Here is an 18,452-nt window from a genome sequence, read left to right as displayed (position 1 = left end):
ATATTTATTGCTCTGTATTGACTACTAGTAAGTTCTAAAACTACTCACTTTTACACAGAAAGAATCAAATTCTATTTAAATGGAGAAATGGAGAAGTTCTCAATGTATCTTGTATACTCTTCCAGATGTTTCTTGAAAGTAAAATCTGATACTTAGTTTAAAACCTCATCCACACATTTCCTGTTATTGAGGAATCTTAAAGAATTGATAAATCCAATTAATAAACCCAATGCACCATTCAACATAAGACTAATAAAAGTCTTCAGTCATCCATGAAAGCAATAGTCCGTGAAATCTGAAAACTTATTTGCAGTTAGTTCAGGTCATAAAGACATGACCCTCAGCTTCCCTTTGGCTTGGGTGTAATTGGTTTCAGTGTTTATGGTGAGTTAATTACTTGCTTCTTAGATGAAGAAAATTTGCCAAACCAGTTTCACTTTTTGACTCATCATTAAGCATATTTTACCCCATTACTCTCTTGGCTTTGTTAATATGAGTCTACAAGTTGAAACATACCTTCCAAGTCAATTGCTCAATTTAAAAGGTAGAAAATTATTTGGGTAAGACAGGACGATGATGTTGAAATGCTTGTGTCTCATTCAGTTTTATAGACACCATGGTTCTGACAAGGTTCATTCCTCATTTGGCACTCAAACACTGCCATGTTCATTAACCTTGTCAGGTATATCTGCCCAAGAACAATTTGCTATATGTTTCCTGTCTACAAATTACCTGGGAAGTCAGATGTTTGTAGCTGAGATGGAGATTCGATATGCAGGTTGAACCAGATTTCATAGATACTGCTACTTGCATTTCTAGAAGGCAATAAGTCTCTGAGAGTGGTGACAGTTTTCCAAGCATCTGTCTCTGAAGCCTTTGTGGCCACGTTCTGAGATGTGAAGGAACATGACCAAAGAAACAAACGGGCACACATAGCACACCTCTCAACTGTAACTCAGTAATACATTTGAATGCATTGAAAGTCATTTAAACCTTGAAAGCAATCTGGAAACCTGACCCATGTTCCTTGCTTTTTTGACAAAGCTCTTCCTCGATCTCCCCAATTCCTTTCTACTGCTTTTATGATACTCACTTTTATAAAAGTAAAACAAATATTTTAGCCAGTCTGGTATGCAATTCAAAAAAATTGCTGTTTTTAGTCTTAACTGTAAGAATTCTGTATGTGATTCTATTCAACTGGATTGTTTTTTTACACTTCATTGTGTTAAAAAAAGGTATCCAGATTGTTTATTGGTATTTATTGTAAAATACTAGCTAGAAAACAATAGATATATAATACCCACTAATTTTCACATTTTCTTATTTCTGGGTTTTGTAGCCCTGAAGCAAAACACAACCTGTTTATGCTTAGACCCAAGAGGACTCTTGGGGTAGCATCAGCTTAACAAGCCTACAATTTAAATTGGGATTAATTTGGTTTGTGTTATAAATTTATAAAACAATTCCATATTCTTTCAAGCTCATGGTTTCAAAAGTGTTGACCCTAAACCTATGTGCACAAGAGGTTGGAAGGAGGAAGTACAAGGATGCGATTAAGAGTTATACACATATATGAAGCTTTCAAAAAATAAGAAAACAATGCTTTCTGTCCAACATTCATGTTTTCTCGTGATAATAACCACAAGACTGAGTTTCTTAAATACTTGTTTTCATTTACACATTCCTTCATTCTTCTCGAGGGTTTTCCAAATCCAGGATAAGACACATCTTATAGGAATCACATAGGTACCTCTTACTGGGTACCTGTTCCTGGCATAAACATTTCATGTGGTTGTCCCATAGATTGATCACCTCAGCCCTCTCATGACTTGCTCCTATTCTGTGCGTGAGTTTCGCATCAAGGTTTCTTTAGATTGCTTTCTTTCTTTCTTTCTTTTTTTCTTTCTTTTTTTCCATCTTTATTAACTTGGGTATTTCTTATTTACATTTCGATTGTTATTCCCTTTCCCGGTTTCCGGGCCAACATCCCCCAACCCCTTCCCCTCCCCTTCTAGAGGGGTGTTCCCCTCCCCATCCTCCCCCTCATTGTTGCCCTCCCCCCAAAAATCACGTTCACTGGGGGTTCAGTCTTGGCAGAATCAACAGCTTCCTTTCCACTGGAGCTCTTACTAGGCTATTCATTGTGACCTATGAGGTTGGAGCCCAGGGTCAGTCCATGTATAGTCTTTGGGTAGTGGCTTAGTCCCTGGAAGCTCTGGTTGGTTGGCATTGTTGTTCATATGTTGTTCTCAAGCCCCTTCAAGCTCTTTCAGTCCTTTCTAAGATTCCTTCAACAGGGGTCCCGTTCTCAGTTCAGTGGTTTAATGATGGCATTCGCCTATGTCTTTGCTGTATTCTGGCTGTGTCTCTCAGGAAAGATCTACATCCGGCTCCTGTCGGCCTGCACTTCTTTGCTTCATCCATCTTATCTAGTTTGGTGGCTGTATATGTATGGGCCACATGTGGGTCAGGTTCTGAATGGGTGTCCTTCAGTTTGCTTTCTTTTGCTTTTGGTAGCTGCTTGAACAAAACTTGGAAAGGAGAGGGTTTATTTCATCCTATCCATCATCAAGGGAAAACAGCTTGTATTTAACTGGTTAGGCAACTAGTTATAGTACTTCAGTATTAACATTTAACAAGTAAAAGCTAACACCCAAATAGTAATTTAATTGGCTGCTTTCTAAACTGGTTAAGCAACTAGTTACAGTGATTCAGTATTAACAATTGCTAAGTAAAAAATGATATCCAAGTAACAAAATTTAATTGGTGTTTTCTAAACATGAATGAAGAGATTAATGGTCAATTGTGTGTTTGATTCTTGTAAATTTGCAACCACACTGGTGTAAATCTACTCTATGTGCAAAACCCCTCAGAGCATTAGTGACGTGTATCTATAGGAGGTAAAGGAAAGTTGCCTCATTCTGGCCCTTAGCTGTAGCATTGTTGACAAGCTACCAGGGATTCACCTTTTTGATATGTACAAAGATAACAAGACTTGCTCATGGAATGTACAGTCAAAATACATAAAGGTTTTACCTGAAATCTCTGGATGGAGTAATACCTAAGGAATGATACAAACACAGTGGACCTTTTCCAAAAGAGGAATATGAAAACACGGGACAAAGAGATGTGGTAACTAAGATGTGGGGCAGGCTCTGAGAAAAGAATTGAGATCGTCAGTCCCAAATCCTTAAAACTAACAACTAAATTTCTGGGGGTATAATGCTTTAAAAATACCTTGAAATGCTAGCTTATAGGAAAAAATGTTCCTCTGCCCTGACATCCATAGACATTTGTCAAAAGTTGGCAATTGTTGCCTCAAATGTACATTCAGTGCCTCAATTTCCGGTTTCTTCTTAAGTCCAGAACCCCAGGGTGGGGCCCGTTGCTTTCTTCAGCTCCATCTGCCTCCGGGGCCTCTAATAGATGTGGCTATTTTACAAGTTAAAAGACATTTTTGCTCCCTATTATTTGATGCAAAAATGTAAGAGGATCAATTAAAAGGTTCTGTTTTGAGAACCTCAGGATCAGCCAAACAGGGCACCCTTTCCATGCACTGCTAAGGGTAGACAGGCTTTTAGGAAGAGCAATTTAAAATTAATGGGAACAAGTCTTTGATGCAGTTAAGACTTCAAAGACATGCCAGGTTTTTATTTGTAATGAAAAAAAAGTTACAGTAAATAGACAGCACACATTAAAGCTTACAAAATCTCCCTCAAGGGTTGGGTTTGACACACCAGTGTGGTCAGGATCCCTGCTCCTCTTTTTCTTTTGCTCTCTGTGTGTCTGTCTCCCCCTTCCTTCTTCTCCCCCTTCCTTTCCCCACTTCCTATTCCCCTGCCTTCCTTCCCCTTCCTTCCATCCTTCCTTCCTTCTTTCCTCCCTTCCTTTCTTCTTTTTGCGTCTTTTCTTCTTTCCTTCCTTCCTTCCTTCCTTCTTTTTTCCCCTTCCCTTCCTTTCTTCTTTTTGCTTCTTTTCTTCCTTCCTTCCTTCTTTCTTTCCTTCCTTCCTTTCCTATTTCTTCCCCATCCCCCCTTTTTTTTTGGTTTTGATGGTATATGTTAGTTAATCTTGCATGACAAATCAGGAATCTGGTAATTTTAAAAACTGAAAATGGAGGTTGGGATTACAGTTCAGTTTCTAGAGAACTTGCTTAAAATGCAGGAAGACCAGAGTTCAGTACCCATACCTGTACAAACCTGGTGGCTTAGAACTGCAAATCCAGTACCCAGGTAGAAATAGGAGGATCAGAAGCTCAAGTTCACCTTTGACTATATAATGAGTTTGAAGCTTTGTGTCATGAGACACTGCCTCAAAAGTCAACAATCACAAAACACGCGGTCACACAATCACACAATCATGTACACATAAGCACACAGTCACAAATTAAAATATCCTACTTGAGAAAGATAAACTATTTTTAAATCATATATTTAATTTTTTTCACAAAGAGAAAAATCATTCAGACAGTTGGTCTTTATTTTGGTTGTCAAGACAGGTAGGGAATTCATTATATTTAAAATAATTAGAGACAAGAAATCAGTTCCAAACAGAAGAAAGAAAGAGAGCAAACATACAAACTCTGGGACTTTCAGCTAATGAGACTGTCTGCTTGTTGGTTTAAAGAAAGCATGCCCCTTAGATACAAGCTTTGCCCACAAATCAAAGACTCATTCCTATTAATGTAAATTATTCTCCTAGAAGTCCATTGGCCATTAGCAGCATATTGCCAAAAATCTATTATTAATAACACTTTTATTAATAGTAATAATATTGTAGAACATTTACCTTAAACGAACACGTTTATTTTTCAAGAAGACCTAAGGTTGTTGGTCAAGAACACTTAGTGCTTTGGAAAGATTAAATGTTCTTGCTTCTTTATTTCAAAATAAATTTTGTATTAAGACATTTCAAATTTAAGTACTTGCTTTCCTTGATATTATCCTCCTTAGTGACTAATACCCTTTCTAACTTATTTTAATTGCCATTTAATTTGTTAAAATTCTGTTATAAATGTTACAGATGGAATCTTCAGCATCCGGTTCCATAGCTTTCCCGTGAGCCTTTGATAGAAGTTAGAGTCAGCGCTGTATGCTCAGGTGTTCTTCTTCTTTCTTTCTCAGTTTACTATTTCATCCCAGGGAACAAAAGAACTCCTGGGACCCCGGGCAAACTCACTGCACAACTGTCATCTTGAGATGATTAGAAACTCCACAATATTTATATATGAACATGGATTAACTAGATGTCACGGAGTGTTGATAGCTAGGATTTTGTGATGCATTATTTATCCCTGTATGTTTGTTAAATGTGTTTTCTTTAAGTTCCCTCATAGCTCATATGGAGCTTAGTCTCCCAAGAAAAATGTGAAGACACATGCTACATGTAGGCGAGCATGACTGCCAACTGAAGTAACATTCCACAAGATGAGAAACAAAGAGGTTAGGCAAAGCGAATGCTGTAATGGAAATCAGGTAGACTCTTGCATGTATCTATAGGATATTTGGGACTTTGCTTGTATGGTTAGAACATGATAGAAAAGTTTTGTTGCGTCTTCTTTCCTGTGCTGATATGGAACTCTCTGCACAGGAAGAAAGGGAGGCAATGGGAAGAAAGAGAGGGAAGAAAGAAAGAAAGGGAGGAATGGAAGGGAGTGTGGAAGCATAGGGTAGGGTGTGCCTCCTTTCAATTGTACCTTATACTCAGGAAAGTAAGTTTAAGCTGAGATCTGAAACACAGGTCAGAATAAACCCTGCAAAAAGAGATGGAGGAAAAACATCCAAGAAAGGATTGTAAAGAAGACCAGGCACAGATCTACCAAGCAACTTTAAGGAGGGGAGGAAAGTTCCCGAGTCTGAAGTGGAGGATAGCATCTCCCCCAAATCTTAGATGCCATTATGGCTGTGAGGAAAATCAAAGATATACTTCATGAGGGGGTCCTTGCATGCTATATTTGTTCCTTCTTTACCAATAGCAGAAAGACATTCTTATAATCCCCAGTTGGTATTCAATTTACAGGAAGGGTCATCAAGGGCCTTGAAGCTCGCAATCCCTGCAAACGGAGCCCTCCTCAGTGAGAACAGTGTGAAGTGTTGAAAACTCAGGTTTGGTGTGGAGCTCTTTAGTAATCACTTGAAGGATTTACTAATGAGTACTGTGAAGCCTCGCCTGTGGAAGTTTCCATCTCTATCTCTTAACTGGTGCAGAAGTAGCTACTTCTCAAACAGTTCTGGGAACTAATGGTCTAGGAAAAATAAAGTAGATCAGGAATGTTCTGGACAAAAGAACAGAAACCATGAGGAAACAATTGGGTAACAGCTGCAGTAGAGCAGGCATCCCATGATAGGGAAACGCAGCGAACTTCTTTCAGTCTGGCTCTTGTGTTTATGGATAGAATTCTCCTTCTCCCACCATGCTATGTAGGTATTCTCTCTTCTTTTGGTCCTCACTCTTTACTGATGAAACACCAGCATTCATCTCCAGCATCAGCTCCTAACAACAGTGCTTTGGTCATTTCAAGAAAGCATTTTCTTTTCTTTAAATTTTGAGGGGTTTTGTTGTGATTGTTTGTTTGGTTGGTTGTTTGTTCTTGCATTGCTTTTTGGCTTTGTCAATTAAAAGCCTATTGTGTTAGTTATAGTAGTTATATGTTCAAAAGGGGTAACAAAGTTATATTTTTCTCAAAGTGTAATTATAGTGGGTGATACAATAAAAATCTTTAGACTGTCTGATGAAGATTGTGAGGTAAGCCATATAAGCCTCTAGGAAACATTAAAGGTTATCAAATCAACCATTATTCAGGAATATCTATTACAACTTCAGAAGTGAGAAAAAAGCTGTGTGCTTTGAAGAAATACTCGTTCTTAAGTCCTCAGCTCCAGCACAATGAAAACAGCACTCCAGCTTGATGCACTCTGAAAAAGATTCCTTCCTTCCCTACCCCAGCTCCTTAGGGAGAGGATGGTACCTTTGAAGGTGGCAGGATGATAAGTTTTCTCCTTCAGATATCTACTATTGACTATTAGTGTTATGTTCATCAAAAGAGCAACTGAGAGCTACACCCATCTTCTCAGCATTCATGGGATGGAGCCCCCACTTTGGATCAAGTCTACCAAAAATAATTAGATCCCTGTTATTCTTTCTAGGAATCGTAAGACAGATTCTTGCTGGAAAATGCGAGCAAAGACTGCCTGGGCTTACTGCTCCCCCTTCACCGAGGGCTTAGTTCATCAAGTTGGGATATCATGCAAGAGAGGGTAGATCATTTACTTCTCCTGCTCATGGCTCACATATTTGGTTGGCTAGTAGGTGAGAAATAGCCCATAAAACACAAAGCTCTGGCTACCTTCCAAAAGAAATTGGAAGTTGGGAAACTTCCGTTCCGGGAAGCTACCAAACACTTCAAGGTTATAAGAACAGCAGCTGGGACTTGGTGTATGTAGTGGAGATACAGAACACCGTACTGTCAGAGAAAAGGAAGGAGAGAGGCAGATGAAAAGAGTCCTCCTATGGCCAGAGCAAGATGACAATGTGAAGGAAGTTGGAAAAGAGTGAGGCTGGCTATATAAAACAGAGTCTAATCTATCCCTAATCCAATAAACAAGCAAATATTCCAACAAAGCCATACAGTGCACAGTGTTACTAGAACTATCAGCTGTCTAGTATCTGAAAAATTGTCTGTCAGAAAATTATAAAAGTCACAAAGAAATAAAGGTGGGCTACACATTGGATTTATTATAAAAGGCCACAAAAACTGCTTTTCTCAGCACATGGATGCCAAAGTTAAGGGGAAAAAAAACCCAACATAGTCACTTTCAGAAATTAACAAAAGTTAATTAACAAAAGCAGATAATGAAAAAAAACCCTATAATTATAATAGTAAGGAAAGACACGGCTGCAATGTTTGACTAAGTAAAGAATAATAAAGAGGTTAGCATAGCAATTACTTTAAGAGAAACAAAAGAAATTCTGGCATTAGGAAATACTGCACCTATTCTTGTAAAATAAATCTCCAAGATTTAAATAGAATCTCAAACAAGAAAAGCTGATGTTCTCTTATAGAAAGTACAGAAAGACAAACAGGTCCTGTGGGAAGAGTGGACCACAGTTATGCATATCAGCATTCACACCGAGAGGAAGGAGAAGCAGTGGCTAAAGTTCAGAGCGGTAGGGAAAACATTGCAAGCATTACATGTCCGGGGGACTCAGTGAAATCCAAGGAGTTTGACAACTCCAAACTTCCATGAAAAGGCATGTCAAGAGGGAGTGCTGAAAACTACGGCACATAAAATGTTTGAAAGTGACAAGGGAGAAATGCTTGTCATTTTCAAAGGGACTCTGAAAGACAGAAAAAGAAAGAAAGAAAGAAAGAAAGAAAGAAAGAAAGAAAGAAAGAGAAAGAAGAAGAAGAAGAAGAAGAAGAGAAGAAAAGAGAGAGAGAGAGAGAGAGAGAGAGAGAGAGAGAGAGAGAGAGAAGGTAACAGAAACAGCAGAGTGAGCCTCTGTTATGAAAATGCTCAGAGGAGGAAAGATGGTTGGGAAAGAATTTCATAATGAGAAAGCTATTTTACAAATAGATACAGATATAGAGAAAATTCAAAACAAATGAAAAACAGAGGAAAGTTATTATTAGGAGACTCAACATGGAAATGCACTGAATTGACCTAGAGAGGTTTTCGTAGGCAAGAGAGCGTACCACACATCCAATGCACCTAGGTTTATCTCCAGCACCACATTGGGTGGCTCATAACAACAGGTAACTCTTTCCCTCTCCTCTGGCCTTAGCTGATATCTACACTCACATGTGGGCACACACACACACACACACACACACACACACACACACACACACACACACACACACACACACACACGGGGAGAGAGAGAGAGAGAGAGAGAGAGAGAGGAGAGAATTTAAATGAAATAAATCTTTAAAAACAAACAAATAATAAATGTTCTAGATAGTCATGATGTTAAGATTCTTTCCAGTACCATTAACTCAAAATGATACTTATGAAAATATTTTGGGGGCTATTTAAAACTTGATATTAAATGAAACTATATTTATGTTTTATAGATGTTAGTAATGCTAAATAATGCTATTGTCATATGGTGTGTTACTGAATGTTAAAATATTTTCCTGAAGTCTAAGCCCTTTCTTAATAACAGTATTTAGTATCTTAGTGCCTTTATGAAGATCATGTGTTTACAGTAGCTAAAAATCTCCTCACCACAAGCTCCATGTAGGCCCATGGAATCACATCATTGTTGTCAGGATTTGTGAGCACATAAGAAAGACAAGATAGGATACATGGTTTTATTTATTTATTTATTTATTTATTTATTTATTTAATACCTCTCTCTAAATTATACAAACAAAAAGTAAAGACTGGACTTAAAGAGGAACTTTCACAATCTCATATCAGGACGTAAAAAATTGCCTTTCTGAAGTACAGAGGTTCTAGATGAATAGAATTGTAAGTTTAAACAGCAAGTGGAATGCTGGACACAATATAGAGTAAAATATACACCAGCATCTGAGTATAGCTAATGACTGCATTCCCAGAGCAGTGAGTGATGGTGTTGTACAAGTAGAACAGAGTACTGCAGAAAACAGTGCTGGCCATATTTGCTCCTGTGGACCTAGTACACTGAACAAAAATGACAGGATAACAGAGTATAAACAAATACCTACCAGTTCAGAATGTGAGAAAAAATGCTGTACAGAACAAAGTCAAGGATAACACAAAGGAGGCTGGAGAGAGGGCTCAGGGTTTAAGAGCACTGACTGCTCTTGCAGAGGTCCCGTGTTCAATTCCCATGGTGAGTCACAACCATCTGTAATAGGATCTGTTGTCCTTTTCTTGTGTGTATGAAGAGGACATGTAAAATAAGAAAATAAAATCTTTAAAAAATTTTTTAAAGGATAACAGAAAGGAAGATTCTGGTGGCAACTTGTTGAGAAAATACCATTGAGAAACACTTGAATAAGTTGGGAGATGGGGTCCAGAGGTGTCTCCCAGTGGCCAGAAGAACCAAGACCAGACCATGGAAGCCAAAAGGTATGAGACATGTTTCAACAAAGCAAGATGGTGAGTTGACAAGATCACTGGGCCCAGATGGCTAAGACCTTATAGTGTTAGGAGGTCTTTATACTAAAAAGCATGAAGAATGATTGATGGATTCTGAGCAAACCAAGGAGCCATGATGTGCTTCTGTGAGCACTAAGTCATTCTGGTTGATTTGGTCAAAAAGTGTTCACGGTCCAAAGGCGAATGTTAGGAAGAGCATTTGAAGTACTAACTGAGCATCACGTCTTAGGCTCCACCCCAGGGACTGAATATAAAATATGAAGAAAAGGGGAACCACTAGAAGACTAAAGAACCATGGCAGACAGGCTGAGACTGGGAATTGTTTGTTTCTAAGAAGCAGTGGCAAGACTTCACTGAAAATCTATGATGTTTTTCCAGCCAGGAAATTAAAAGTCCAGCAGCGAAGAGTGAATGAAGTTGATGCAATAGTCGGTGCACTGTCATACTGATTATTAGCTTCTGAAAAATCCTGCAGAGCTGTTTCACCAAGTAGGAAAAGGAATGAAAATGCAGTTTTAATTAGCCGACAGAAATCATCACCCAGGGTTAAGCAGCTCCATTTTGCCTTATGTCCTTTTATATGTCCCAGGCTGGCCATATTGCAAAATTGTTGTACCATCTTATTTTTAACCACTTCAAAAACCCTTTTTGAGGAAACTATTTTTAATAATGAGTTGGTATTTGTGCCCACATATGCACCATGGATAATTCTGATGAAGAACCTCGGTCTGAACAGCAGCTTGCTAGACTGAAGGGACAAAGAGAATATATCAAATATAATGTAAAACCAAATAGATTCCCTTCTCCTATACTAGCAGTTCCTCTCACCACACAGCCACAAAGAAGAAAATGCAAGTCTTTGAATAGATGCATAGACATACACTGGCATTGCTATTCTAAGGGTGAATTAAACACAGGGATAGCCATCTTGTTCCCAAGTATCTAAAATGTCAGGTGTGCTATGTTTTCTGGGTAGTCTACTTCTAGGTACTGTGGACAGAGAGAACAACAGATCAAAACAAATTCATTGAGTCTAGATTACTGGGTTTAACTGGAGCGCGCACTACATTGAAAGCCTCACTTCTGCCTGGGTGATGGATCCCAGAGCTCTACCTCCTGGGACTTTTGTACTACTTACAGAAAACTACACCCCCCTTCCCTGGCAATGTTTTTACTGTCTATGTAGTTTCAGGAAGGAGCCTAGAAAATCTTCGATGTCTCTCTTTCCATGAAGGAATGATAAATACTCTGGCCCAGTAAGAGTTTCCTGCATGTCGTCATAGTTAATCTGATCCAATAGAGTGCCAATCATATTCAAGCTATAGGAAGCAGGCACATGACATAAAGGAAGCCAAAGAGTTAAGTATTTGTGCTCTATATTAAGGCTCTGTGGAAATCATTCTGGATTGTACTGTTAAAATCTAGCATCTCCTCTTCTGTCTCAGAAAAACATATTGCATTTCAGACAAACTGATTATTAAAATGACCTAGAAATTTCCTATAAAAATAAAGCATATATTCTGGAGAAAATAAGACAAATATAATGCTAATACATAAAAAAGTCTCATGAAACAAATTCTGAGGGAGCAGAGAAAAGTAGGCAGGAAATAAATGTACTGTAGGGAGCAGCTGTAAGAACGCTTCCTGAGAATAGGGTTAGGGGAAGCACTGTGACAATGATGAAGTCTTTGAAGCATAAGGATTTAATGATAACTTTGGAATAAGAATGGGTCCACGGATTTATAACACTAGAAAATTAAAAAAGATGCAAGTTCAATGAGAAAGTGAATTGTGAACCAGATTCATTTAAGTTTTAGACCAGAAGAGAAAGAGGAGGAGGAGGAGGAGGCCCCTTCTTTTTTGTTCTGAAGTTTGGGAAGAAAGAGAAAAAAAGAAATAACCTTTTAGAATTGTGGATTCAGTTGTTCTCTTACAGAGAGATGGAGTTAAATTAACCCACATTGAAGACACAAAATAGATCTAAAAGTGCTAACCTGCTCACCAAAAACATATCTACCTCAAGCTGAGAAAGTTTTTCCATGGAAGTCAGAGACACCTCAGAATCCCTGATGAAAGGCCATGCTGAGCTCCCAGGAGGGATGGATCTTCAAACAGACTTCAGTGATGCTGCACACAACTTCCTGCTGAGAATGAACTGGAAACGAAATGTAATTACCAAAATACATAACTAGCCGGTCTGCATGAGCCTCCCCATAAAACAATTACACAAAAGAAAATTCAAAATATGTGTTCTGAAATGATTAAAGCTATAAAATGATGAATGAATGTCTGGTAAAAGCACATGAAGCTACACTTAAAAAATAAGTAAACATATGTAAAAAATCACTCAGTAGAGCTTCTATAAATAGATGGGAAACACTCTACTCATCAAAGCTGACAAGAGCAAAATTAACAAAATGGAATTTTGAAGAAAAGAAATTTAAAAGTCACATAGGAAAATTGTATAAAATGTAGGGCATTTGAGGGGTAGGGAAAGCACAGAAAAGTTATTCTACTGAATCCATTATAAAATCATGAAAGAAAAGGAAAGAAAGTTGATGAGAATAAAAAAAAAAGTTATAATACCCTATCATACACCTATATAGTTAGACTCGCAAGAAAATGGAAAGAAAAACCAACAGAATGAGAAAATTCAAATCAATAAAATTGAAAAGATAATAATAGAAAGCAGGAAATCACTTTTCAAGGCAAACACATCCAAGATAGAAGTGATGTGTAGACTGTCACACTTTATCATGATAGGTGTTTCCTTAGAAAAAACTGCCGTGTGTGTGTGTGTGTGTGTGTGTGTTATACTTATATGTGTGTGCAAATGTGCTTCTATATAAATATATACCTTTATGTGCATATGTGAAGACAAGAGGTAGACAGGGTAATCTGAATGAGCGTGGGTTTCTCTAGTTGCCACCTTCTCTAGTTCTGGGATTGTAGGCACATGCTACTACCACACCCAGTTCTTTAAATGAGCACTAGGAATCTGAAATAATTCTTCATGTTTATTCAGAATATGAATATATCTTTATAGCCACCAGAATATGAGATTTTCTGTGTATGCTTGCAAATACTCTGTAAAGACATGCTTTTGCTATGTCCACTCCCTTAGTTAATACTCTGCCCCATTGTCTCTGTTTGGGTCTGGAAGCCATGTTGGCAAATAGGATGTTTCTATTCATTTAAAATATTTTGTAGCACGTGTGCTAGGTACCAGTCTTCTATAAATAATGTATTAAAAATGGAAGGGATTTAATTAAAAAACACAAGGAAGCCTAAAAACAATATGATGCATGGTGTTATATACAGTTTTGATTCCATGCAAAGATGTGAGACAGAACCTTATAGGAAGCATCAATCATGAATTCTTTCTGGATTCTATAACTTTTCAGATTAAAGTGGAGGAATGAAAAAAAAAGCGGAACAATGAATACTTTGCCTAGAAACCAAGGTAAGGGTACAGGTATGTAATAGGGCATACATACAAGACAAAGAAAAAGGTCCCATGGGTCCACTCAGGCCAGTGAGCCATGCTGGTCATCACTGTTGCTATCCCAAATGATCTCTAGTCTGAATCATGCATCCTATGCACTGGGATAGCCTTGTGAATTTGCCAAACCATTACCCACCTACATTGTCCCCAGTACTTAGCCCTAGACTCAATCACATACTCTGTGTACTGGCCTAGCCTGGTGGCTGCCCAAGACTCTAGCTAATGCACAGTATGGTCACACTCTCAAACAGAGCTCAGACAATGCAGCTTGCCATCTGTCCTACTCACATATATTTGTGGCCACAACTGAACTGAACTCATTCTTCTAAACCAATATCAACACGGGCGAGACTGAAGGATAACAACAGAACTGACTGATCAGCTCCTCACAACTGATTTGATTGCTTGGGTAACAATAACAACAACAACAACAACAAAATAAAATCAAACTTTAATTCAACAGAGACAGCCTAAATTCTCACTTCTGACATAATCAATGGAAGAACTATATGTGCCAAGGTCAAAACACAAACACACAAACAACAGGAAAAGCTAAGACAGTATGTGTCTGCCTAAACCCACCAGTCCTGTAGAAAGGTTAGAGATAATTATCTAGATGAACCACAGGACACAGAATTTGAGAAAACACTCATAAGCATGATCAAAGCATTCTAGGAATTTAATGACAACACAGACAAACACCTCAATGAATGTAAAGACAAAAGGAATAAGTCCCTGAGTCAGGTCCAAGAAAACCCAAATGTATGACTAGATGAAATGACGAATAAAATCCAGATCTAAAAACTGATTTCAGTGAAGGGAAATATAAACAAGAAAACCCAAGGGGTAATGAAGATGAAATTGAAAATTTAATAATTTAAGTAGAAAAATTGAAGGAAAGCCTTATCACTAAAATGGATCTAGTAGAAGGCAGAATATTAGCACTTGCAGATAAAGTAGAGGAACTGGAAAACACAAGCAAAGAATATAAATACATATACCCAAAATATGTGGAAATTTTGGGTCATCACGAAAAAACCAAATCTGTGAATTATATACAGAGATGAAGAATTCCAGATCAATGGGAGAGACCAGGTCTACAGCGAGATCATAGAGGAAAATTTCCCTAAATTAAAACAACAACAACAACAACAACAACAACAACAACAGACATATTATGCCAAAAAGGACTAAAAGAAAAACTCACCATGAAAAACTATTAATAAAATACTAAATATACAGACCAATAAAAGAGGGGAGGGGACAGAGATTAAATCTGCAAGAGTAACACTGCAATCACATCTGAAACAAAACCTATCAATTTAAAAGTCAGAGAAGCACTGAGCACTGTTCTCCAAATTTTAAAACAGCACAAATAACAATCCAGACTACATTCCCCAGAAAAACTATCAACATGCCATTGAAGGAGAAAGAATATCTCTCATGATATAAACAGCCTGAGACAATTATTGTCCACAAGACCAGTCCTACTAAAGATAACAATACCTCAGACTGAAGAAATGAATAGGAATAGTGAGAAGCCTACAGAAAGAGCTGGAGAGACGAGACGGCTCACTGCTTAAGAGCACTGGCTGCTTTTCCAGAAGTCCCGAGTTTAATTCCCAGCAACCACGTGGTGGCTCATGACCATCTGTAATGAGATCTAATGTCTCCTTCTGGTGTGCATGAAGACATTCTGGTGCACATGAAGACAAAGCGCTCCCATGCCCTCGCGCGCGCACGCGCACAGACACACACACACACACACACACACACACACACACAGTGAATTATATACATTATATGAATAACTATTTTAAAAAGGAGACTAAAGGAAGAAAGTAAATGATACTATAATTATGGAAATACAAAGTGAGACTAAGACTACAAAAAGAAAAATGTGAGAGCAACAAACACATACCTTTGATAATACCTTTATGTATCATTCATCTCAATTCTAGAATGAAAAGATATATGTTAGCTGAATAGGTTAAATATAAAATTTAAAAAGAATAGATTAAAAATAAAATCCAGAGCTGGTGCTCAGTCTTCGCTGATCCCAGCCCACAACTCCGTGCTCCCAAACCCCCTGGGAGAGAGCGAATCAGCCAGAAGTATGGGCAATCCTGAGACTTCAGAGCAGGAGAGACCACCACTTCTGCCCACCTTTACCCACATCCTTGGCCCAAGAGAAAACTGTATAGTGCCCCTTGGCACTGGAAGATTGCCGCAGTCAAGCTGCAGGGACCCTGTGGTCCAGACTGCACCCGGATCTGAAAGGACCCAGTCAAACAGCTCCCTGAACACATATCCCGTGGGAGGAAGAGCTAGACCTACAGAGGGGCAAACATGCCTGGGAAACCAGAGAAGACAACTCTTTGCCCACATTTCTGACTCTACAGGAAAACACCTAGGGCATTTGGGCCCCCTGCCCACAGGGACCTAGGAGAAGTAGGGGCAGGCCTACTTCTGGTTCCTGCACACAGGGACCGCTGAAAGCCACTGGACAGGAACAACTACACATCTGAGAGCACAATATTCTGTTCCCATAACTGGCTGAAAGAAAACAAGAAAACAGGTATACAACACACCTGACACACAGGACTATAGGAAGGTCAAGCCACTGTCAGAAATAGAAAACAAGTAACACCAGAGACAACCTGATGGTGAGAGGCAAGTACAGGAGCCCAAGCAACAAAAACCAAGTCTACATGGTATTATCAGAGCCCAATTCTCCCACCAAAGTAGACACTGAATATCCAAACACACCAGAAAAGCAAGATTGAGATTTAAAATCACATTTGATCATGAAGATGGAGGACTTTAGAAAAGACATAAAGAACTCCCTTAGAGAAATGCAGAAAAACACAAGTAAACAAATAGAAGCCCTTAGATAGGAAACACAAAAATTCTTGAAAGAATTACAAGAAAACACAATTAAACAGATGAGAAAAATTGAAAATGGAGATAGAAAAAATAAAGAAAGAACAAAGGGAGACAACCCTGGATATAGAAAACCAAAGGAAGAGACAAGGAGTCATAGATACTAGCATCACCAACAGAATACAAGAGATAGAAGAGAGAATCTCAGGAGCAGAAGATTCCATAGAAATCATCAACACAACTGTCAAAGATAATGTAAAACAGAAAAAGCTACTGGCCCAAAACATACAGGAAATCCAGAACACAATGAGAAGATCAAACCTCAGGATAATAGGTATAGAAGAGAATGAAGACTCCCAACTCAAAGGACCAGTAAATATCTTCAACAAAAGTCATAGAAGAAAACTTTCCTAACCTAAAGAAAGAGATGCCCATAAACATACAAGAAACCTACAGAACTCCAAATAGATTGGACCAGAAAAGAAACTCCTCCCATCACATAATAGTCAAAACACCAAATGCACAAAACAAAGAAAGAATATTAAAAGCAGTAAGGGGAAAATGTCAAGTAACATATGAAGGCAGACCTATCAGAATCACACCAGACTACTCACCAGAGACTATGAAAGCCAGAAGATCCTGCACAGATGTCATACAGATCCTAAGAGAACATAGATGTCAGCTCAGGTTACTGTATCCTGTAAAACTCTCAATTAACATAGGTGGAGAAACCAAGATATTCCATGACACAATGAAATTTACACAATATATTTCTACAAATTCAGACCAACAAAGGACAGTAAATGGTAAAGCCCAAGACAAGGAGAAAAAATACACCCTAGAAAAAGCAAGAAACTAACCTTTTTGCAACAGAAAAAAAAAAAAGGAGAAGACAAGCACACAAACATAATCTCAATCCAAATATGAATATAACAGGAAGCAATAATCACTATTCCTTAATATCTCTCAACATCAATGGTCTCAACTCCCCAATAAAAAGACATAGATTAACAAATTGAATACGTAATGAGGACCCAACCTTTTGCTGCCTACAGGAAACATACCTCAGAGACGAAGACAGACTCTACCTCAGAGTAACAGGCTGGAAAACAACTTTCCAAGCAAATGGTCTGAAGAAGCAAGCTGGAGTAGCTATTCCAATATTGAATAAAATCAATTTTCAACCAAAAGTCATCAAAAAAGATAAGGAAGGACACTTCATATTCATCAAAGGAAAAACCCACCCAGATGAAATCTCGATCCTAAATATCTATGCTTCAAACACAAGGGCACCTATATACATAAAAGAAACCTTTATGAAGCTCAAAGCACACATTGCACCTCACACAATAAGAGTAGGAGATTTCAACACCCCACTCTCATCAATGGACAGATCATAGAGACAGAAATTAAACAGAGACATAGACAGACTAACAGAAGTTATGAAACAAGTGGACTTAACAGGTATTTATAGAACATTCTATCCTAAAACAAAAGGATATACCTTCTTCTCACCACCTCATGGTACCTTCTCCAAAACTGACCATATAACCAGGCACAAAACAGGCCTCAACAGATACAGAAAGATAGAAATAATCCCATGCGTCCTATCAGACCACCACAGGCTAAAGCTGTTCTTCAATAACAATAAGGAAAGAACACTCACATATACATGGAAGTTGAACAATGCTTTACACAATGATAACCTTGTCAAGGAAGAAATAAAGAAAGAAGTGAAAGACTTCTTAGAATTTAATGAAAATGAAGGTACAACATACCCAAACTTATGGGACACAATGAAAGCTGTGCTAAGAGGAAAACTCATAGCTCTGAGTGCCTGCAGAAAGAAACAGGAGAAAGCATATATCAGCAGCTTGACAGCATACCTAAAAGCTCTAGAACAAAAAGAAGCAAATACAACCAGGAGGAGTAGCAAGCAGGAAATAATTAAACTCAGAACTGAAATCAACTGA

This window comes from Rattus rattus, chromosome 5 (genome assembly GCF_011064425.1).
Source record: "Rattus rattus isolate New Zealand chromosome 5, Rrattus_CSIRO_v1, whole genome shotgun sequence".
Classification (NCBI taxonomy): Eukaryota; Metazoa; Chordata; class Mammalia; order Rodentia; family Muridae; genus Rattus; species Rattus rattus.
This window is presented reverse-complemented; position numbering follows the sequence as displayed.